The following is a 22,060-nucleotide window of genomic DNA, read 5'->3' as shown; positions in this document are numbered from 1 at the left end:
TTTCTCAATATGAGCAATAGTCTGAGAGACAATCTTACTTGGATCATCCAGTTTATGGGTCTCCTGGGCATTGTTCCTAGCCAGCCACAAATTATAGATCAGCATAAAGAACCAGGCGGCTTGATCCGCGGAACACCGGCCTATCCAATCCAATAACCAGCCTTTGAGGTCTGCATGGTAAGCTAGTCTTTTTGGCGGGGAATCCAACTGAACACCCGTCCGGGCCGAGAGGAGTGACCATGCCGAAGCTGAATGGGGACAAGTCCAGAAGCGATGAACCAAGATCTCCGATCTGCCGCACGCTAGACAGACAACGCCGTCTTTAATTCTCCTATGACTGAGCTCCGATCCCACTGCCAGGACATTTTCCACTAGCCTCCACATGTGCACCTTCACCTTCCCCGGAACTGGGGTATCCCAAAGCGCAAGCCACCCCTTGTGATCTTGGCATGATCTTGACGATTCAGTAGCACCTCTAGCATCTCTCTTTCTCTTAACCGCCAAGTGGTAAGCAGATCTAACCGAGAAAACACCATTTTTTGTGTAGTTCCACGCTCTGAAGTCTTGTGTACCCGGGCGTCCAACTGGAGTGCACAGAATGTCGGCAACGTAGATATCAAAAAAATGTTGCCGAACCATCTCCTCATTCCACGCACCCCCCTCAGGCACGATGAACTCGCTTACTAGCCTCGGGCATTCTTCCTCTCTTTGTCCCAGTGGACATTGAGCACCTGATCTCGGAATCCAGTTGTCCTCATGCACCTTTATGGATGTGCCGTCCCCTATTCGCCACACTAGGCCTGCTCTCAGGAGGTGTCGGCCATGTATGATTCCTCTCCAGGTGTATGAGGCTCGTTTGGGACAACTTGCAGTCAAGAAATCCCCCTCCTTGAAATACCTAGCCTTCAACACTCTAGCACACAGTGAGTCAGGCTGAGTAATCATTCTCCACCCTTGCTTTGCTAGAAAACCTTGATTGAAACATTCATAGTCTCGGAAGCCCAACCCTCCCCTTGCTTTATTTTTGCACATTCTGTCCCAACCAATCCAATGAACCTTTTTTTGCCCCTCCGAGTCTCCCCACCAAAAGTTCGAAGAAATAGAGCTCAGTTGTTTACAAAACTTTTTTGTGAAAAGAAAACAGCTCATTGCATAGGCCGGTACAGCTTGCAGGATTGATTTCACTAGGATACTTCTACCTTCCTTCGACAGTCCTTGTCCTTTAAGACCTTTAACTTTCCCCCAGAGCGTTCACGCAAATGTTTGAAGCAGCCATCCTTCGACTTACCGACAACAGTGGGCAGTCCCAAATATCTCTCACATAGAGCCTCGGCTGCAATACCTATCTGCTGCTTCAGACCATTCTTCACCTCCTCTCTACACCCTTTCCCAAAAAAGATAGATGATTTTTGCAGGTTGACTTTCTGCCCTGAGCTAGCTTCATAGTCACACAGTATTCTCTTGAGAGTATTCATACTGCCTTCAGTAGCCTCCAGAAAAACCACACTATCATCCGCGAAAAGAAGGTGGGTAACATGAGGGCCACCCGCCCCAAATTGGACTCCCCTCAACAGATTTTCGTGTTGTGCTTCTTTTAGAAGGGCCGAGAAGCCCTCGGCGCAGAACAGGAACAGGTAGGGGATAGCGGATCACCCTGTCGTAATCCTCGAGATGGTAGGAAGCTGTCAGATAGACCTCCATTTAATTTCACTGAGAATCGGATAGTGGTAATACACCTCATAACCATCCCGACCCAGACCTCTGAAAACCCCAACTTCCGCATCATCTTCTCAAGAAATATCCATTCAACCCGATCATACGCCTTTACCATGTCTAGCTTGATCGCACACAAAGGAGTTTTTCGCTTTCTTGTCCTAATTGCTTGTGTACATTCATAGGCCACAAATACATTGTCAGTGATCATTCCCCAATTTTTATTGGCCAATTTCCTTCTATTTCTCCTGAATCGATGGATTTCTGGTTTCGTCTCCGCTGTGTTCTTGACAGCTCGATCCAAATTTTCGAGACCGGTACTACCGGCACATCTGCGGCGGAACAACCCACCGGCCATCTGTGCCTCATCTCCCTCAATCCACCATGCCGTCCAACTCCTTGCCGCTGCTCCTCCACATCGCGCGCAGGCCGCCGCTCACTTCGCCTCTGCCCACCTACCAGCTCGCCCCACGGCCCTTCCGCGTGCCCAGCTCGCCGCAAATCCTGCCGCCACAAACCCGCGCGCCCACCCACCCCTTCCGCCCGCAGCTCCGACCGGCTCCAAGCGCCACGCGCCGCCGCGCAAAAACCAACACTCGGCCGTGCTCCCGCTCCACCACACGACTGCCGCCGCCTTCGCTCGACTGAGCCGCAGCCAGGCCCGCGCCCACGCGCTCCTGCTCGGGCCATCTCGCGCCGACCCTGCAGCAGCACGCAGCGTACGTCCGCTCGCCACAGCCGCCCATCAATCCACGCGCGCACCCGCCGCCGCTTGATCCGTGCCTACACTGCCGCACGCAGGCCAGCAACAACCAAGCCCGCAAATCAGCCGTGGCCTGCGCCCTCCATTTCCATTTGCTTCCACTGCGCTGCTACAATTATTCAATCGAGCGCATCCGCATCAATTTCCTACAGTTTCCGGCCGGCGCGTGCTCAAACTCACCCAGGCCAGTACTACCGGAGATGATACCGCTAGAACTACCGCTCACTCTATTTTCCTATTTTGACTCAAAATTTTGTCTAGTTTTGACACATCTTTTTGCCTTTTGGAGCCCCTTTGACTCCAAATTTTGATAGCCATCTTACAACATTTTGACTCCATTTTTTACAACTTTTTTGAGTCCATTTGACTCCAAAATTTTGACAATTTCGACCGTCTGTTTTGAACAAATTTTCGGGCATTGACTTCATTTGCCCGGTTTCCGATTTGGAGTGCATTGGTTGTACCATACGTGTCCGCGCCTACATCAACACCGCGCCTACATCAACACTGCAACGACACCTTTGGCACCCCAAATTTCGGCGCAACTTCAACACCATCATCAACACTTCGCTATCGCAAGTTCGTGTTCCGACACCGCCTAACATCAATAGGTACAACTTGCCTCCTCTACCCTTGTAACCCCAATTTTCTTCCTGTGTGTACCTATCATATTGAGAGTAGCTTTCGAGTGTTGCGAAGCATTGCACAAGTGTCACGACCCGTGAGAGGGTTTGTGTGTGTGCGTTTAGTTGAGCAAAGCTCCGAAGTAAGCTTGGTGAGAAAGATACAAAAAAAGGTGTGACATATACATAGAGAAAAAAAGCTTCTAAGCATATAAAAAAGTGAAAAAAGGAAAAGAAATAGATAGAAAAAGAGTGTGTGCGCCTCCGATACAAAGGAGTCGAAAGCTTCTAAGCAAAGAAAGATAAGAGAAGAGCATCTTGTGCAAATCTTGTTGCTTCTTTCTTATGCGACCAAGCTACCATCTCTCTTGTGTTGGCGTGACACGGAGCATATAGTCTTCGTTAGGACCATCTTTGTTGCTTGCTCACGTTCTTGGTCGCGCTAACCCCATCGTTCTCCTTGTGTGTGTTTCCGTGTTTCCTTGACATCGATCACCACTTTTGACTTTGGATCTTAACCACATTTGACAATAGACTTTTCCGTTGGTCTTTTTCGTTTGCTATCCACTCCACTCCTACCACATATAGAGTTCATAGCCTTTTGCGTGTATTTTGAGTGTGTGTGTGAGTAACACCGATGCATTTTAAATTTGCTCTTGACTTGAACCATTTTTCCGATACTTTTTTGAAAGGTGGGATACTTGTGTAGTTTCCCTTCCACCATACATATACACCTTTACTAGTGAGAGCTATAAAATATGACCCCACAAGAAAAAGCCGAGATGAGAGCATACTTCGCCAAGCTAGATGTTTGAGAAGCCAAGATGAGCCCCCAAGACAAAGCCGAGTGCAAATCCTATTTCAAACACCTTGAGAGCAAGCGTGACACACCACATGAGTTGAGTAAGGATGTTTTGCTTTCTAACAAGTTAACCTCTACTCCTCTTGTGTTATCTTCCTCTTTGCTAGGTTGCTCGGACATCGACGACGCCATTTCCATTGAGATGAGGGACGCCACCATATGTGAGATGAGTGCATCCACTATAAGTGAGATTGAGAGCCACCACTTCGAGAGAATGAGCGATACACCAACCGAGATGAGAGTGGTAGTTGATAGGTCATGTGAGACCATTTTCAATTCTAACATCTTACCCTCTACATCTAGTGTGTTTCCTTGTGTCTCATTAGGTTCCGTGGATGATGAGACGCCGATCATGGAGAAGATGTACATGGTGCATGAAGATTATGATATCACACCATGTTTGTTGCTTGAAGATGAACATGGAGGCCACATGGAGCCTACCACTTCCACAACACCTACCTCATATGAGCGGGAATACAAAGATAACTATATGGGTGTTGGTGGTGCCATGATCCCACTAGTGGACATGATGACTTATGAGTGCATGCATGATCTTGATGATACAATTGTTGATAAGGGCTAAGCCCAAGGGGAGGCCCGATCTTCACGGATTTGGGTGGAATTCGTGGGGGGGGGGGGGGGGGGGTGAAGAAGACGAAGAACACGAAGAACACGAAGGGGACCAGGATACAAACTCACACACGCACACAAATAGGTTTTTCCTCGTTGGCCCGAACCACCAACTCGATAGAGGTTGCAGGAAAAGACCTCTCGGTAGAAGTCCCGCAAAGAGATCGACGAATCGAGGTTAGTAGAAGTGCAAGCAAAAGATCCAAAGGTAGAAGGGCAAGCAAAAGACCAACAATTGATAGAAGTCACCAAAGAGATCACAAGGATTCAACAAGGAGATCGAGTGATACAAGATCTAGGATTTATGGTAGGGTTTTCCTCATGGGGCAAGAGCAAGACTCAAGTTCTTTCTTAATTCAAGTCTAACCCTAATTCGTGGCTGGGGCAGCCCTATATATAGTCCAGATCCAAAACAGGGGTAACTTAGTCATTTGCGAAATAAACACAACCACATGATTCAATGGATGGTTCATATGTCGTTGACTTTGGTGGGAGCGCGATTCTGGCACATGAAGCGGTAGTGCCCGGCGTGCTAAGGCAGCGATCTTTGGGATGCGTCGGCCGGCAGTGCCGGCGTGTCCATACCGGCAGTGCCGGGGTGCATCGGCCGGCAGTGCCGACATGTTGAGGCCGGTAGTGCCGGGGTGCGTCGACCGGCAGTGCTAGCCTACAGAGGGCGGCAGTGCCGGCCCTGGGCTGCCGCCTCCGGCTGAAGTCCTTCTCCTCCTTCTTCCTTGTCCAGTGTTTGGCCTTCCTTGATGTATCCCTCTCGAGGTTCATACCTGATCACACAAAGAGTTTCGGCATGAGGTAGCATTCCATCCAATGAGATATCAAATGTATATGTGGTAAGGAGCGAATTCACCTCTTGGTGTATAGCTTTGGCCCGAGCTCGTGTCATTGGGCCACGAGGAGGGCTTGTTGGTCTTGAGGAGGAGGTGTCCAAAAGCCACCCCGTATCATCTCCCCCCTGCGAAATATTCATCCTCAACTCTATGTTCTCCTCATCGCCATGATAGGGTGAGAGGTCGGACACATTGAATGTGTTGCTCACCAAGTACTTTGATGTTGGTATGTCGATGACATAGGCATTGTTATTGATGCGCTTGAGGACCTTGAAGGGACCATCGCCTCGGGGCTTTAGCTTGGAGTTTCGTTCTTGAGGAAAGCGGTCTTTGCGAAGGTGTATCCACACTAGGTCTCCTTCATTGAAGATACTTGCCTTTTTCTTCATGTTGAGTCTAGTGGCTTGACGAAGTACTTGTTGCTCGATTGTGGCCCTTGTATCTTCATGTAGCTTCTTCATTTATTGGGCTCGCTTGTCGATGTTCATGTTTACTTGCTCATGTAGTGGAAGAGGAAGTAGGTCGATTACCGTCGGTGGTTCGAAGCCATATACGACCATGAAGGGACTTCTCATTGCTGTTGAGCACTTGGCGCGGTTGTAGGCAAACTCCGCGTGCGGGATGCAATCTTCCCATGATTTCAAATTCTTCTTGACAAAGACTCGTAGTAGTGTGGAGAGGCTTCGGTTCACCACTCCGATTTGCCCATCGGTTTGTGGGTGCGAGGATGATGAGAACAAAATCTTGACGTTGAACTTGTTCATTAGTGTCTTCCAAAGGTAGCTCATGAATTTGACATCTCGGTTCGAGACAATGCTTCTTGGTACACCGTGGAGTCTCACAATTTCCCTAAAAAAACAAGGAGGCAATATGTGAAGCATCATCCGTTCGGGAGCAAGGTATAAAATGAGCCATTTTGGAGAATATATCAACCACCACAAAAATTGAATCATGACCATATTTAGTTCGAGGCAATCCTAGTACAAAGTCCATGCTTATATCGGACCAAGGAGCATAAGGAATAGGCAACGGTGTATAAAGACAATAGGGGTTGGAAGTGGACTTAGCTTGTAAGCATGTTGTGCACCGACGGCAAATAGTAGTGAGTTGAAAGCATTGCGTATGTCTTCTCTCGTCCAAAGTGTCCCATAATACCACCACCATGCGATTCTTGTAAGAGCAAAAGGCGAAGCGAAGACATGGGAATACAAAGTTTGTTGCCCTTGAACAAAAATCCTTGGTGCAAATATAAATCACCGATGCCCTTTTCAATAGAACACTTTGCGAAAATTGGGCCAAAGAAGGTATCAGAGGCATACAGGTCTTTGATTTCATCAAGACCCAAAACATGGAAATCCAAACGAGTGAGTAAAAGGGTGAGCTTGCGGGAAAGAGCATCCGCAATGACATTTTCCTTGCCCTTCTTGTATTTGATTACTTATGGAAAGGACTCAATGAACTCAACCCATTTTGTATGTCTTTTGTTCAAATTGGTTTGACTACACCAACCTAAACAAAGCTTGCCCAAAAGATCCTTTCCCTTTACCCCGGATCGATCAAGTGATTGATTCCACTGCTGGATGTGAACTCTTGTCGTTCCTGGATGCTTATTCCGGTTTCCACCAGATTCCCTTGAAAAAGGAAGATCAAATAAAAACTGCGTTTATCACCCCGCACGGGGCTTATTGCTATGTTACTATGCCTTTCGGTTTGCGCAACGCTGGTGCAACGTACCAGCGCTGCATGCAAAAGTGTTTGTTTGATCAAATCAGAAAGAATGTGCAAGTCTATGTGGATCATATTGTGATAAAAACGAAGGTCAAGGAGACCTTGATCGATGATTTGAGGCAAACGTTTGACAACCTAAGAAGGTTCTGGATGAAGCTCAATCCAGCAAAATGCACCTTCGGTGTCCCAGCCGGCAAATTTCTTGGCTTTCTCGTGTCTAGCCGGGGCATAGAGGTTAATCCGGTAAAGATCCGGGCCATTAAAAGAATGACGATACCGCAAGAGCTCAAAGATGTGCAAAAGTTTACCGGAAGCTTGGCATCGCTAAGCCGGTTCATAAGCAGGTTAGGGGAAAAGGCCCTGCCGCTCTATGCTTTGATGAAAAAATCCGGTACCTTCGTCTGGACCCCTCAGGCAGACGCATCGTTCAAGGAGCTAAAAACAATGCTAGCCACTGCGCCGATATTGGCTTCGCCTCTAGAAAGAGAGCCCATGCTGTTGTACATAGCAGCAACAAACCAGGTTGTGAGTGTGGTAGTTGTGGTTGAAAGAGAAGAGGAAGGAAAAACCGTGCAAAGACCGGTATACTACCTGAGCGAGGTACTCTCCCTCTCAAAACAAAACTACCCTCACTTCCAGAAAATGACTTATGGCGTGTTCATGGCCGCCACAAAGCTCAAGCACTACTTTGAAGAACATCCCATGAAGGTAGTGAGCGAGGCACCAATTTCCGATATCATGGGCAACAAGGATGCTAGCGGCAGGATTGCCAAGTGGGCAATTCAGGTATCACCATATGTGCCGGTGTATGAAAGAAGAGACGCCATAAAATCACAAGCTTTAGCTGATTTCTTGGTTGATTGGGCGGAAATGCAATACAAACCGTCGGAACACAAGATAGAATACTGGAAGATGCACTTTGATGGATCCAAACTCAAGGAGGGTCTGGGTGCCGGTGTGGTGCTTACCTCACCTAAGGGAGATCATCTCCGGTTTGTTTTACAACTGCACTTCAGAGCATCGAACAATGTTGCTGAGTACGAGGCTTTGATCCATGGGCTCAAGGTCGCAAAAGAAATCGGTGTGCACCGGATCATTTGCTATGGTGATTCAGATCTTGTGGTGCAGCAGTGTTTCGGAGATTGGGACGCGAAAGATGCCAACATGGCATCATACCGGTTTCATGTGCAAAAGATTGCCGGATTCTTCGAAGGCTGTGAGTTTCACCATGTGCCGCGCGCAGAAAATGAAGCCGCAGATACTCTCTCTAAGCTAGGCTCCTCCCGACAGGAAATTCCTCCCGGAGTAGCTTTGGCTCACCTAAGGACTCTGTCGATCAAACCAAGTCCGGAATCAGAGTCAATTTTTGTACCGGAGTCACACGTTGTGCCAATGGACGTTGACGAAGGAAACCCGGGGACTATTCCGGTAAACCTGGGGACTGTAGTGTCAAAGCCGGAAGAAGCTATGCTGGTGGACAGTATGGAGGTAGATGTACCGGTATTCCTAGTCCGGGAAGCACCAACTTGGGTTGAACCTATTAAGGAATTCCTGATCAACGGCACCTTGCCGGTTGACGAAAACGAATCGAGGAGGATCCAAAGAAGGTCCAAGGCCTACACTATCATCAATGGTGAGGTATACAAAAGAACTGTTACCGGTGTCCTCCAGAGATGTGTGGAACCGGAAGAGGGAAAAGAAATGCTGGTTGAGATTCACCAAGGAGAGTGTGGACACCATGCCTCATCAAGGGCCCTAGTGGCAAAAGTGTTCCGGCATGGGTTCTATTGGCCCACAGCTCTGGAAAACACTGAGGACTTGGTACGAAAGTGCAATGGGTGCCAGTTGACAAAAACGAATCGAGGAGGATCCAAAGAAGGTCCAAGGCCTACACTATCATCAATGGTGAGGTATACAAAAGAACTGTTACCGGTGTCCTCCAGAGATGTGTGGAACCGGAAGAGGGAAAAGAAATGCTGGTTGAGATTCACCAAGGAGAGTGTGGACACCATGCCTCATCAAGGGCCCTAGTGGCAAAAGTGTTCCGGCATGGGTTCTATTGGCCCACAGCTCTGGAAAACACTGAGGACTTGGTACGAAAGTGCAATGGGTGCCAGCGGTACGCCAAGCAAAATCATAGCCCTGCGTCCGGCCTCAAAACTATACCATTGACTTGGCCATTTGTTGTTTGGTGCCTTGATATGGTTGGTCCATTTAAAACCGCAAGGGGCAACATGATACATGTACTGGTGATGGTGGATAAGTTCACCAAATGGTTGGAAGTGAAGCCTATCGCAAAGTGTGATGGGCATACGGCTGTAAAATTCTTAAAAGATGTGATCTTGCGGTATGGATACCCGCATAGCATTATCACTGACAATGGAACAAACTTTGCTCAAGGTGAGTTCAAAAGATTTTGTGAGGACAACAATATCCTGTTGGATTTGTGCTCCGTAGCACACCCGCAAGGCAATGGCCAGGTTGAAAGGACAAATGCTCTGGTGCTTTCCGGTATCAAGCCAAGGCTGATCGAACCGCTTGAAAGGTCACCAGGATGTTGGCTAGATGAGCTACCATCCGTGCTGTGGAGCATCCGAACGACACCGAACAGGTCTACCGGATACACTCCGTTCTTCATGGTTTATGGGGCAGAAGCCGTAATCCCAACCGATATCATACATGATTCACCAAGGGTTCAACTCTATACCGAAGAAGAGGTAAAAGAGGCCCGAGAAAACGATGTGGACTTGCTAGAAGAAGCAAGAGAGCTGGCTTTGGCAAGAACAGCCATATACCAGCAGAACCTCAGACGCTATCATAGCCGGAAGGTTAACCCGAGGGTTTTCCGGGAAGGAGATCTGGTGTTACGCCTAGTGCAGCACACTGAGGGACGCCACAAGCTCTCACCTCCGTGGGAAGGACCTTTCATTGTGAGAAAGGCTCTGCACAATGACGCCTACTACTTAATTGATGCACAGAATCAAAGAAAGGTAAGGTGGACAGGTCCGGAGAAGAAACTAAGCGCCCATGGAACATAGCACTACTGCGTCCTTTCTATTCCTGAAGTTGTGCTGTAAGAAGTTCTTTTTTGTACCTTAAATGCTATGAATAAAGATGCCGGCACCTCGAATGAATCTCGGGGACTGCCTCTACCGAAAATTGCATGTAATGTGTTTATTTTTTTCAGTTTACCGGTTGCTTGGTGAACATTTTTTCTTTCCGGTTTAGTAACGTGCTAAACCTACCGGAGTCTTCGACTATGGTGTTGTCTGCAGACCGGCTTCATGGCAAGCAAGACAAACCGGTAGGAACTAAGCACGTGAAACACGAAGAGGATGAATGGGAACAATCAATCCGGAAAAGTTTAACTAACCCGGTTATACCGGTTTTTTGTGAAAATTTCGAATTTTTTCTAAGTTCAAAAAAGTGCTTGCTTGGCGAAAGAACTTTGTGACTCATACGCCAAAAAACCCAGAGAGGTAGGCAGAGGCAAAGCAAAAGAACTAAGTGTGCATCGGATTGGATGCCAAAACAATTTCGGAATCTTCACAGTGCAAGATCAAAGCAAACGATGTGCAAAATGCTAAGTTAGCACATAAAACGTAACTTAAGTAGTTACTGGTAAAATATAACGGCACAACTGTTGTAGCACAACCAAAAGCATGATAATTTTTATCTTACATCTCAAACCCCGGCATTCCGGGGTAGAATTTAACAAGCTTGAAGTTTTGAGGCAACAGATATAAGGACCACAGGATAAAGGATTCAGGCAATGGGAGGCTGTGCGCCGGCCGCAGGATCTTCCGGAGGAGCATCGCCTTCTTCCGGATTAGCCGCGTCCTCTTCGGCATCCTCATCCTCCTCGTCCTCGACGGCTCGTTCATCATCGGAAATTGCATCCTTGACGTCGGGGGGAGGAGGGATAAAGGTGCGCACGTGGGCGAACTCGGCAATGCGGTAGGCGCGGTCCTGGCGCTTGGCGACGGGAACCGGATCCTTGTCAGCAGGCGAGTCGCCACGGAGGGCGTGGAAGGCATCCAGGTCCAGGTCGTCGTACCAGGAGCAGGCAATGCGCAGTGCTGCATCCGCTCCGGCACGAGCCATTGAGCACCTCCACTCGCGGATCCTCCGGCCCGCGTCCTTCAGGCGGTCGGCGACGAGCGAGACGTTGTCCGGAACCGGCTCCCCAGGCCAGAGCACCTTCAGGACCTGGATGGCAGCATCCGGAAGGTCGGCAAGATGCCGGTCCACGGAGCGCATGTGCTGGATCCGGGCGGAGAGTGCGACCAGGTAGTCGTAGCCGTCCCAGGGCGCATCCGGATTTGGCAAAGTTTGCGTGGCCCGGTGATCCGTGACCTTGGCGACAGCATGCGTCTGGGAGTCCGGGAAGATCCCTACAAAAGGAAAAGCAACCGGTGTAAGAACATACCGGTATGAACTAAAAGCTTCTAAGCAAGAGAAAAAAGGAGGAATCGCTTACTGCACGCGAGGGCGTCGATCTGCATCACCATCCGATCATAGTCGGCTTGATCGGCGGTGAGCTGGGCGATCTTGTCCTGCGCAGCCTTCCGCGCGGACGTCTCCTCCTCCAGCTCTTTCCGCAGCCCAGCAATGGAGTCTGTATACTCCTTCAGAGTTTCGTCCAGTTTGGCCTCTGCTGCGGCTTTGGCCTCCTTGAGTTCACGCGCATGCCGGAGCTCAGCCTGCATGGCCTGCTCCTTCATCTCGCGGTGCGCGATGGTGAGCTGCTCCTTTTCAGCTGAAATCCGGAAGAGTTTTGTTAACAAAGGGAAGTCCGGTATGATGAAACATGCAAAACAAGTAAAAACAAAGAAGAGATGGTACCTTTGAGCGTGGCAAGATCGGCGGAGAGATCCTCGAAGGAGGCTTCCGGAAGCGCTGAAATGCAAAAAGTTAAGCAAGTGCTGGAAAGCAAAAGCAACCGGTAAAAAGAAGCCGGAGGAGCAAAGACTAACCTTGGCACTTGATGTGGGCCTCAGACAGCTCCCGGTGCTCCCACAGCAGCTCCTCAAAGAGCTGCCTCCGGGTGTCCAGCGTGCTCTGTTCAAGTTGAGAAGGTTTTCGGTAAAAAAGATGCCGGCAAGGAGAAAAAAGTTTTGCGCTAAGTGCTGCTCCCTCAACCCGAAACTCGGGGACTGGCTATGCAGGTTTTTTGTGTTTCTACCAAAGTTTCGCGCTAAGTGCTGCGCCCTCAACCCGAAACTCGGGGACTGGCTATGCCGGTTTTTTGTGTTTCTAACAAAGTTTCGCGCTAAGTGCTGCGCCCTCAACCCGAAACTCGGGGACTGGCTAAGCCTGTTTTTAGCGTTTCTAACAAAGTTTCGCGCTAAGAACTACGTTCTCAACCCGAAACTTGGGGACTGGGGAGATATACATAACCTTCAAAACTTGGAAAGAAAACCGGCAAGGATGTAAAGGAGATTGAGGTTCTGCGGCTTACCGTCACGTTGGTGTTGGCATCGTGCCAAGCGTTGTCAAACTCCTTAGCCGCGCGCCGCAGCCGGCCAAAGTGTTGACCGGTGCTGCGAGGGCCGGAGCGGTCGACCACCGGAAGCTTGTCCTTGCCAAGGCCCCGCATCGCTGGCGTCAGATCCGCCCGATTCCACTTTTCAGCGTAATCGAGCAGATGGCCCAGATCGGCTCCTTGGCGTTGGAACTCGGTGATCCGGCCTACCTGGGCGGAGGCCGTCTCGGAGGCCACCACGGCGGCACGGCCGGTGTGCAGGACCATCGTCCGCGAGCCAGAGGAGGGATCCGTGGCCGCGGTCACCACCGCAGCAAGTTGCTGGGCAGTGAGCTTACCGCTCTCTGGTGGCGTGGGCTTGGCAGGAGCCGGCTTCCCGGTGGAGGTTGCCGGAGGAGGAGTTGGCGTGGTCTTGGCAGGCTCAGGAGCTTCGGGAGCATCCTTTTCTGGAGCGGAGTTTGCCGGCTCGGAAGAATCCGGTACGGCCTTGGAGGGGGAGGAAGGAGCCTTCTTCTTCTTCTTCGGGACAGGAGGAACCAGAGGTTCCGCCTGCCCGGCATCTTCGGTGCCGGCGCCGGTGTTGCTGGCGCCGGTGTCTTGGATCTCTGGAGGGGAGACAAAGTCCCCCTCCGCGCGGTGATCTGAAGGTTTTGGGGTCGCGCGCCCCGAACTTGTGTTGCCCCCAGAGGGGAGGCAGAAGGGTTGCTGGCACCAGATGGTACCGGGCTTGGCTGAGGAGGAGGAGAGCCCCTGGCGGCGTCCCCTGAGGTCTCCGGCCCCATGCCAGAGGCGCTCTTGGAGATCTTCAAAGGAGGCCTGGAAAGATGAAAAAAGAAGAAAGTTCGAAAGGCAACCGGAAAAAGAGAATCCGGAGACAACAGAGAATCTGGAGACAAAAGAGAATCTGGAAGCAAAAAGAGTCAAGAGACAAAAAAAGTAAAAGCGGAAAATCGCCCGGTAGCCACCGGCATCTCCCGTTTCCGGTAGCGCTTGGTGGTGACCGTCTTGCCACCGATCTCCACCCAGGAGCGCTTGGCCGGAGGAATCTCGCTGGAGCCGGCCTCGGGCGTGGGCGCCTTCTTCTTGCGGCCTTCGGAGGCGAGCTTCTCCAGAAACTCAGCCCCGCATTCGGCCTGAAGCGGGGTAGCGCGTGTCGTTGCCTAATCGACGGTACCCCGGAGGAGGGATCCTCACGAGGGGGAGAAGAAGTAGGGGCCATAGGGCGGAGTGCACACGGGACGGTGGTACGCGAGTTACCCAGCTTCGGAACACCTGCACGATGACAGGGCCTACTGCTGCTTGTCTGGAATTATCTGGGCGCTTTCGCGTTGTTACAATGAGTTGTGGTTGTGCCTCTAGGGCTCCCGGGATCCGGCTTATAAAGGCGCACAGATCTAGGGTTTACATGGAGAGTCCTAGCCGGATTACAGATAGCCTAGCTACGGTACAATATCTTGCCGTGCACGTCACGGATCCGCCTTCCCTACACGTCGTCCTGGATCCGGATTCCTCATGGGCCTCCATGGATCCGGGTTACTCCTATGTCGGTACGGATCCGGCCATCGATCCTGGGCTGGACTTCTTCCTTCATGATCAACAGCAACTGGGCCGCCCGATGGGCCACATGCCTCATCACCGTCTGTGTGCCACCCGGGCTTGCCGGATCTAGGCACTGTCGATGGTACACCCATGAAGTATACCCGCAACAGTAGCCCCCAGAGTTCTCCGAGTTTCGCCTGCAGTTTCCGCCTCGCTGGTCCATCATGATCTCCGGCAAACGTTGGTAACGCGGAGAAACTTGAAGAACTCCAACTTTGCATTTTCTTCTTTTTCCAACTTATAGCCGGAAAATGCTCCCATCCCGCGGGACTTCATCCATCGACGTTCCAAAGAACATTTCCGGGTTACTCCCTGCTCGAATGAGAGACAACTTATTTTCACGGAATTACCCGGAATCTTAAAAGACTCAAACGGTTCCGGAAATTCTTCATCTTCAGATCATACTTAACAACGGAAGTTCCACATTTCCCGCGCACAACTTCCTCATTTCCCGCGCTAAATTTTCGCAGATGCAAATCTTCAGCCGGAATTTTCGGGAGTGCATGGTTAAGTTACCTCCACGTCGTTTTACCGCAGTTGACCTAAACACGTGTCATCCATCCAACGGCGTGACCGCTCAGTTTCCACCGTTGGATCCGGATCCCGAATCTCCGAGCGCGGCCTATAAATACCCCGCGGCCCGGTAAAAATCCATTCTTTCACCCCCTCTCACCACATCGTCTTCCTCCTCGCGCCGCGCCGCCCGCCAGATCTCGGTTCCGGCGAGCTTCGCCACGGTGAACTTCGCGCGCCGCCGAACCAAGGCTCCCCTCGCACCAAGATTCCCACGTTTGAACGAGAAACTCGCTCCGCCGCCGATTCGTGGTCACGCGGGTCGATTTCCTTCAAGTACGGCGACCTCATCTTCGCCGGAGCTCCGTCGAGCCACCGCGCCATTAGCGGTAAGTACGCCGGCCTTGTAGAAGACAACCTAGTGTAGGAGATAGACTTAGCGATCCGGGTACTCAAACACTTTGTATGGGTGCAGCCGGAAGCATGCCACTCGAATCGTCACTTTGTACTGGTAGCTCTTCGAGTAGCCCGGATCCCAACCAAATAGAACCCATATGCCCGGATCCCATATCATTCCTGCCGCCATATGTTTCCGACATCAGACTAGCTCAACCTTTTTCCGCATCTTCCAGCACCGCTCCAAGCCGGATCCCTACCCTCCAAGAGCTCCAAGAAGAACTCGAGGGACAAGCTCGGATGGCGGCAAAGGTGCAGGAGGCGGAAAACAAGAGGGCGTCCAAGGCCCGGATCCGCGAAGGAGAACGGGGTCAATGGTGGCCTTGCGCAACTACCGACGTGGAGCTTAGAGAGCTCCAGAACGAGGGCATGATCTCCACACACTGGAGTTTCACTCGTGACTCCGACGTCCCCAAGCCAGAAGCCGGAGAAATTGTCATGACCAAGGCTTGGGTGGAACGCGGACTTTCACTCCCTTGTTCGGAATTTTTCCTCTCCATCCTCAACACCTACGGGCTCCAGCCCCACAACATCTACCCAAATTCATACCTTCTTTTGTCCAACTTCGTGACTCTCTGCGAAGGACATCTTGGGATCCGGCCAGATGTCAAGTTGTGGCAATTCTTTTTCCGAGTGAAGAAAGAAACCAAGGACAAAGCAATGGTGAACTGCGGAAGCATGACGTTTATGCTCCGCCCTAACCGTATGTATCCTCCCCATGATTCACACGAATCCGTCCGGTACTGGAATGCCGGATGGTTCTACGAGAAGAATGTTTCTGTTCCGGATGTCCACGAAGGCCTGCCCCAGTTTGTCAACGAACCTCCGGAAGAACTTGCGAGCTGGAGCTTCGTCCCTCCACTCGCCCTGACCCCAACCTTGGAGAAGGCTGCGCGGAGAATCTCCTGGCTAGTCCACGACGGACTGACCGGAGCCCAGCTCACACTTAGCTGGTTCTCCCGGAGAATCCAGCCTCTACGCTACAACGCGCGCCTGATGTGCGCTTATACCGGGGCGGATGATCTTCTCCGGGTTACCCGCCACGATCTTCCGGCCGATTCTCTGAAGAGAAGGATCAAGACGCTGGTGAAGATTCCGAGGGGCCAACAGGTCCCGGAACTGTTCAAGGACATTTACACGAACGACCAGTGTCCTCCGGTAAGCTTTGTTCTTTTCGTTGCTTCAAACTTCACAAGTTTTTTGATGTTTAACTCTAACTCTTGTTCATTTTCCTTCCAGCTCAACACTTTGGCGGAGGAAAACTTCCGCACCATCATTCGCGTCCCCGTCACCGGCGACACGGCGGAGGAGGCTCCGGAAGACGACGAGGAGGAAGAGGACCAGGCACCCCGTAAGGCGGCCCCTCGACCTACAAAGCGTCCCCGCGCCAAAGCTTCCGGCTCTGAAGCCGGAGCTAGCGGCGAGGCCTCCGCCAAGAAACCGAAGACGACAAAACCACCTCCGCTAGACTCAAGGAAAGCGGAGCGTGCGCGTCTAAGGATGCTCTCGACAGCTGGCCAGGGCACACGCCCCATCATCCCCGGCGCCCCGTAAGTTCCCGAACATGATGCAATTTTAACTTAGCGAAATTATCTCTTGTCTAAACCCTTTCACTTGTTTGCAGGAATCCGAAAACCGCTGCCACGCGGACCACCAGCCAGGAGCCCATCACGAAGTACATGAAAAAATCTCCGGCTGTTGGTCCCTCTACTCCAGTTCCACCAAGCGCCTCCCACCCAACTCCTCAACCGTCGCCCCCTCAGGCTGATCCATCTCCCCCACCTGCCGCAAACACTCCGCCGGAAATAATTCCGGTTAGCAGCGGGCATGCGGATGTTGAAGATCCTAAGGCCAAAGGCCCTGCCCAAGAAGAGGCGGAAACACAAGGCCAAGGAGAGGCGGAAGTCACTTCTTCCGAGAAGGCTGGAGAGGGCGCTGGCGACATGGTCGTTTTTCCGAAGAACTTTGGAGATCCGGCTGACACCACTTCTACCCCCAAGGCGTATGCCACTAAGTTTTTCAACAAGCTGACTGAGGCGGAGAAGTGGGAGCTTGAACAAGACCTGCTCAACGCCATGCTGAACAACGCCTGGGGAAGGCCTGATTCCAGGACATCGGAAATCCAGGACTTCAAGAAAAACATTGGCCAGTTCTGCGACCAACTCATCTGCAAGCAAAAGGTACTCCCCAGTAGCCCCCAAGCATGTAAGCGGAAACTCAAAAAGTAGTTAACGCTTAGATGCTTAGAGAAAGATTACTTCCGAGAAAATATTTTAGAATGGACCAGTAGCCCCCAAGCATTATGGCGGAAAGGTTCCGGCAATGATGCTTTAAAAGAAACCACTGCTACAGGCGGAATTTTTACTCCTGCACTGTTTAAATTTTACAGGAACAGCAGGCGCTGCACTACGAGCTGCACAAGAACATTGCCCTGTAGCGCCGCGTTACTCTGAGTCAGGCGGAAAATATCCGGACCCTGAAGGATGAGAATGCAGAACTGGCTAAACAACTGGCGGACGCCCAAGGTTGGTTTCCGCTTTATTCGTCATTAACCAAATTCCGACTTTAAATTTGCTGTTAACTTATGTTATTATAGGCGCATCCTCCTCCCTTGCAACAGCTTCGTCTGAACTTGAGAACCTGCGCTCCTCGTACCAAGAGCTGGAGACGAAACTAAAGGAGGCGGAACTTAAAAGGGAGCAGGCCGAAAAGCAGCTGGCGGAGAAAAACTCCGAGCATATCAGGGAAAAGGGCGAGCTGGAATTGAAAAAGAATGCTGATAGCGAGACCATCAGGAGGCAGCAAAAAGAGCTCAATGGACTCCGGAAATATATGGAGACGGCGGAGCAGCACTGGGACTTGCTCAATGAGAACATCTTGGGTATGATATCGGAACCTTGTCAAGATATTTGCTCCGATTTTTTTTTACTTTGCGCTCAAATTGCGTGCTTATATCCTGATTATCTTTTATGCAGAGCCGCTTGGGTACCCGGAACAGCGCCGGAATTTGTTCCCACGGGACGACCTTCTGCAACTCGCGGGCGATGACTGCAAAGATCTCATCTCCGCCTCCCGCAAGATATGCTACAACTTGAACATCAAGAGGAGCCGCACTTGCGATGTGCGCAAGCTTGTTGGTAAGATGGATGTTTTGCCGGAGCTGGTGACAGATCTGCAAGCATCTTCAGCCCGAGGCGCAGCTGCAATGGCCTTGACCATGTGCCTAGCACATACTCCGGGTCTTGATCTTGATGAAGTGACCACGGGCGTTCCTCCGGATGCGGATGTCGGCGCGCTGCTGGATGCAGTGAGCGGCTACGACACCCGTATCGCGCGCAGGATCCGGCACGAGGAATTCTACGACAAGGTCGTCCTCCCTGCGGACGAGCCCTTAGAAGCGGAACTTCAAAAGGAACTCGAGGCCAAGGCGCGACCTGCGGAATCCGGAACCCAGTTTACCTGGACCAGCTCCAAGGATGCTCCCCAAGAGGAACCCAAGACCAGCACCGCTGCTTCTGAAGAGAAAGAAAGTGAAGAAGACGTGTCTTCTCCGGCCGAAGGCGCCAAGGAACAGGATCCAGAGGGCAAGACTTCTCCGGCTAAGGGGGAGTGAAAACTTTTATTCCTGCGGGAAAAACAATGCATCATTTTGGCCCCAGCGAGGGTTTGTAATAAGACTTTAAATTCTTAAGTAGCTAGGAACGAAACGATTATGCATGGGGCGGAAACACTTATCCTGCTATCCGTTAAATATTATGTGCATGTTTCGTTTTATGTCAGAAAGCAAGTGCTGACTTCGTTATTTTCCGGCTTGCCCGCTTGACCTTCCACGAGCCGGAAGACCTTAGCCGGAAACGCTCGCCAGCGGCGACGAAGCCCAATGGCAGTCCGTCCATAACCGCGGAAACAAGCCCCCAGGCATAGGTGCCGGAAATCGCTACTAGGAATCCACGGGTTCGCAACAGATAACAACTTAATCAGAAAACTTAAGCTTACGTCCTAAAGGACGATTTTTGAAAATCACAACTTTCATACACGCCTAGGCGGAGATATCCAGCTCTGCGGTTTTAGTCGGAAAAAACATACACGATCTAAAATGAACAAGTAAAGGAGGTAAAAGACTCAAAGAGTGAACCATAAGCTTTATTTCATTGATCATGTATAACTATTACAGAGTTTAGGACTCGGAAAATATATGCTAAGTGTAGAAAGGACGTAGCTGTGCGATGTTCCAAGGGCGATCTGTTTCATCGTAGATGTCATCCGGATCCTCACGCTTGCGTTTCCGGTGCCAGTTAGCAGGTCTATCCCTCAGCTCGCGGAAATCAACAAGGTAGTATGACCCGTTATGAAGCACTTTGCTAACGACGAAGGGTCCTTCCCATGGAGATTGCAGCTTATGGTCTTTCACCTGTCGAAGGCGGAGGACCAGGTCTCCTGCCATAAAGGAACGTTTCCGAACTCGACGACTGTGATAGCGTCGGAGCTTCTGCTGGTAGATGGCGGAGCGCTGGTCAGCTAAGTTCCGAGCTTCCTCGATCAGGTCCACAGATAGCTGTCTGGCCTCGTCTTTGCTTTCTTCATTGTAGGCGGAAACTCGCGGTGAGTCGTGGATGATGTCGGAAGGAAGCACGGCTTCGGATCCGTATACCAGGAAAAATGGGGTAAACCCTGTTGATCTGTTAGGGGTAGTTCGTAAACTCCACAGAACAGCTTCCAACTCGTCAGCCCAAGCTCCGGCTGCTCGTCGCAGTGGTTCTTCAAGGCGCGGCTTAATTCCTGATAATATTAGACCATTAGCCCTTTCAACCTGACCGTTAGATTGTGGATGAGCCACAGATGCAAGGTCCAGTCGGATCCCCATTGTGTCACAATAATCCCTTAACTCTCCTTGAGCGAAGTTCGTGCCATTATCTGTGATTATGCTGTGTGGGATGCCGAATCTCATCACGAGGCTGCAGACGAATTTTAGTGCCGTAGCACCATCGGCTTTTCTCACTGGCTTAGCCTCGATCCATTTGCTGAACTTGTCAACAGCGACCAAGAGGTACTCAAAACCGCCAGGAGATGATCTTTTTAACTTACCAACCATATCGAGCCCCCAGACCGCAAATGGCCAGGTGATAGGTATGGTCTTCAGCTCTTGGGCTGGAGCGTTTGGTTGAGTAGCGTAGTACTGACAACCTCGGCAGGTCTTGACTATTTTATCAGCGTCTTCTTTAGCTGTAAGCCAATAGAAACCTAACCGAAAAGCTTTTGCAACGAGTGATCTGGGAGCGGCATGATGCCCGCAATCCCCTGCGTGGATCTCTCTGAGGATTTCAATGCCATCTTGATTGGAGACGCATTTAAGAAATACCCCTGCTGCACTTCGTTTGTAGAGCTGTCCATCAACTATTGTGTAGGTTCTTGCTCGTCTGACGATCTGTCGTGCGAGGACCTCGTCCTCTGGCAACTTCTGATCGATGAGGTAGTCCAGGAAAGGCTGTGTCCAAGCCGGAGTGACAGCCATCACTTCCCTAGCCGGAGATACTGCCACCTCTGGGTTTTCCGGGTTAGCGCCCTTAATCGAGGGTATCCGGAGATGCTCCAGAAAATGCCAGGCGGAATTTGTTTCTGCCGGATCCGAGCTTGGATAGCATGTCCGCCGCCGTGTTGTCGTCTCTTCGACGTACTTGACTTCGTATCCGAGGAAGCACTTGGCGAGCTCATCAACTTCGTCTCGTAGGCCGCCATGACGGAATTTCGGCGTTCCAGGTTCCGGCTACTTGTTGTGCCACCAGGTCGGAATCTCCACAGCATATGATGTGCTTGATCCCAATTTCCTTAGCGATGCGCAGACCGTGTAGTAGAGCCTCATATTCCGCCATGTTGTTAGTAGCTTCGAAGTGGATCTGCAGAACATACTGCAGTTCTTCTCCGGTAGGGGACTTCAGGGTGACTCCGGCTCCTGAGCCTTGATGCTGCTTGGATCCATCGAAGTGCATGACCCATGTTTCTGGTTCCGGCTCCAGACTTGCATCCGGAGCTTCTGTCCAATCTGCAACGAAATCTGCTAGAACCTGGGATTTTACCGCAGTCCTTGGCTTGTAAGCGATGTCGAAGGCGGATAATTCGATGCCCCACTTAGCCGTACGTCCTGTTGCGTCAGCGTTGTTGAGAATTGTTGACAGCGGAGCCTTGCTCACGATCACATCGGATGCTCTTGGAAATAATGCCTCGCCTTCCGCTGCCTAGAAACACGCCATAAGCTAGCTTCTGAAAGTGAGGATATCTCTGTTTTGATTCCGTCAGCACCTCGCTAATGTAGTAGACAGGTCTTTGGACGTCATATTCATGACCTTCTTCCTTTCGCTCTGCCACGATGACGAGGCTGATGACTTTGTTGGTAGCTGCCAGGTAAAGGAGCATAGGCTCTGACTCTGCTGGGGCTGCCAAGATAGGCGGGGAGGTGAGTATTTCCTTCAACCCTCGAAGAGCTGCATCAGCTGCGTCGTCCCAGACAAATTTGTCTGTTTTCTTCAGTAGCTTGTACAGAGGTAGTGCCTTCTCGCCAAGACGGCTAACAAACCTATCGATTGCTGCAACACAACCGCTTAGTCGTTGCACATCATTGAGACAAGTTGGCCGTTTGACGCACAGGATTGCCTTGATCATTTCCGGGGTAACCTCACGGCCTCTGTGAGAGACTATGAAGCCAAGGAGTTTTCCGGCTGGCACGCCAAAGACGCACTTCAGCGGATTCAACATCATCTTGTACCTGCGGAGGTTGTCGAAGGTTTCTGTGAGGTCGCTGATCAAGTCGGATCCTTTCCGGGTCATGACCGCGATGTCGTCGACGTA

Source organism: Lolium perenne, chromosome 7, assembly GCF_019359855.2.
Source record: "Lolium perenne isolate Kyuss_39 chromosome 7, Kyuss_2.0, whole genome shotgun sequence".
In the NCBI taxonomy this organism is placed as follows: domain Eukaryota; kingdom Viridiplantae; phylum Streptophyta; class Magnoliopsida; order Poales; family Poaceae; genus Lolium; species Lolium perenne.
The sequence above is the reverse complement of the archived record's forward strand: the minus strand, read 5'-3'. Positions refer to the sequence as shown.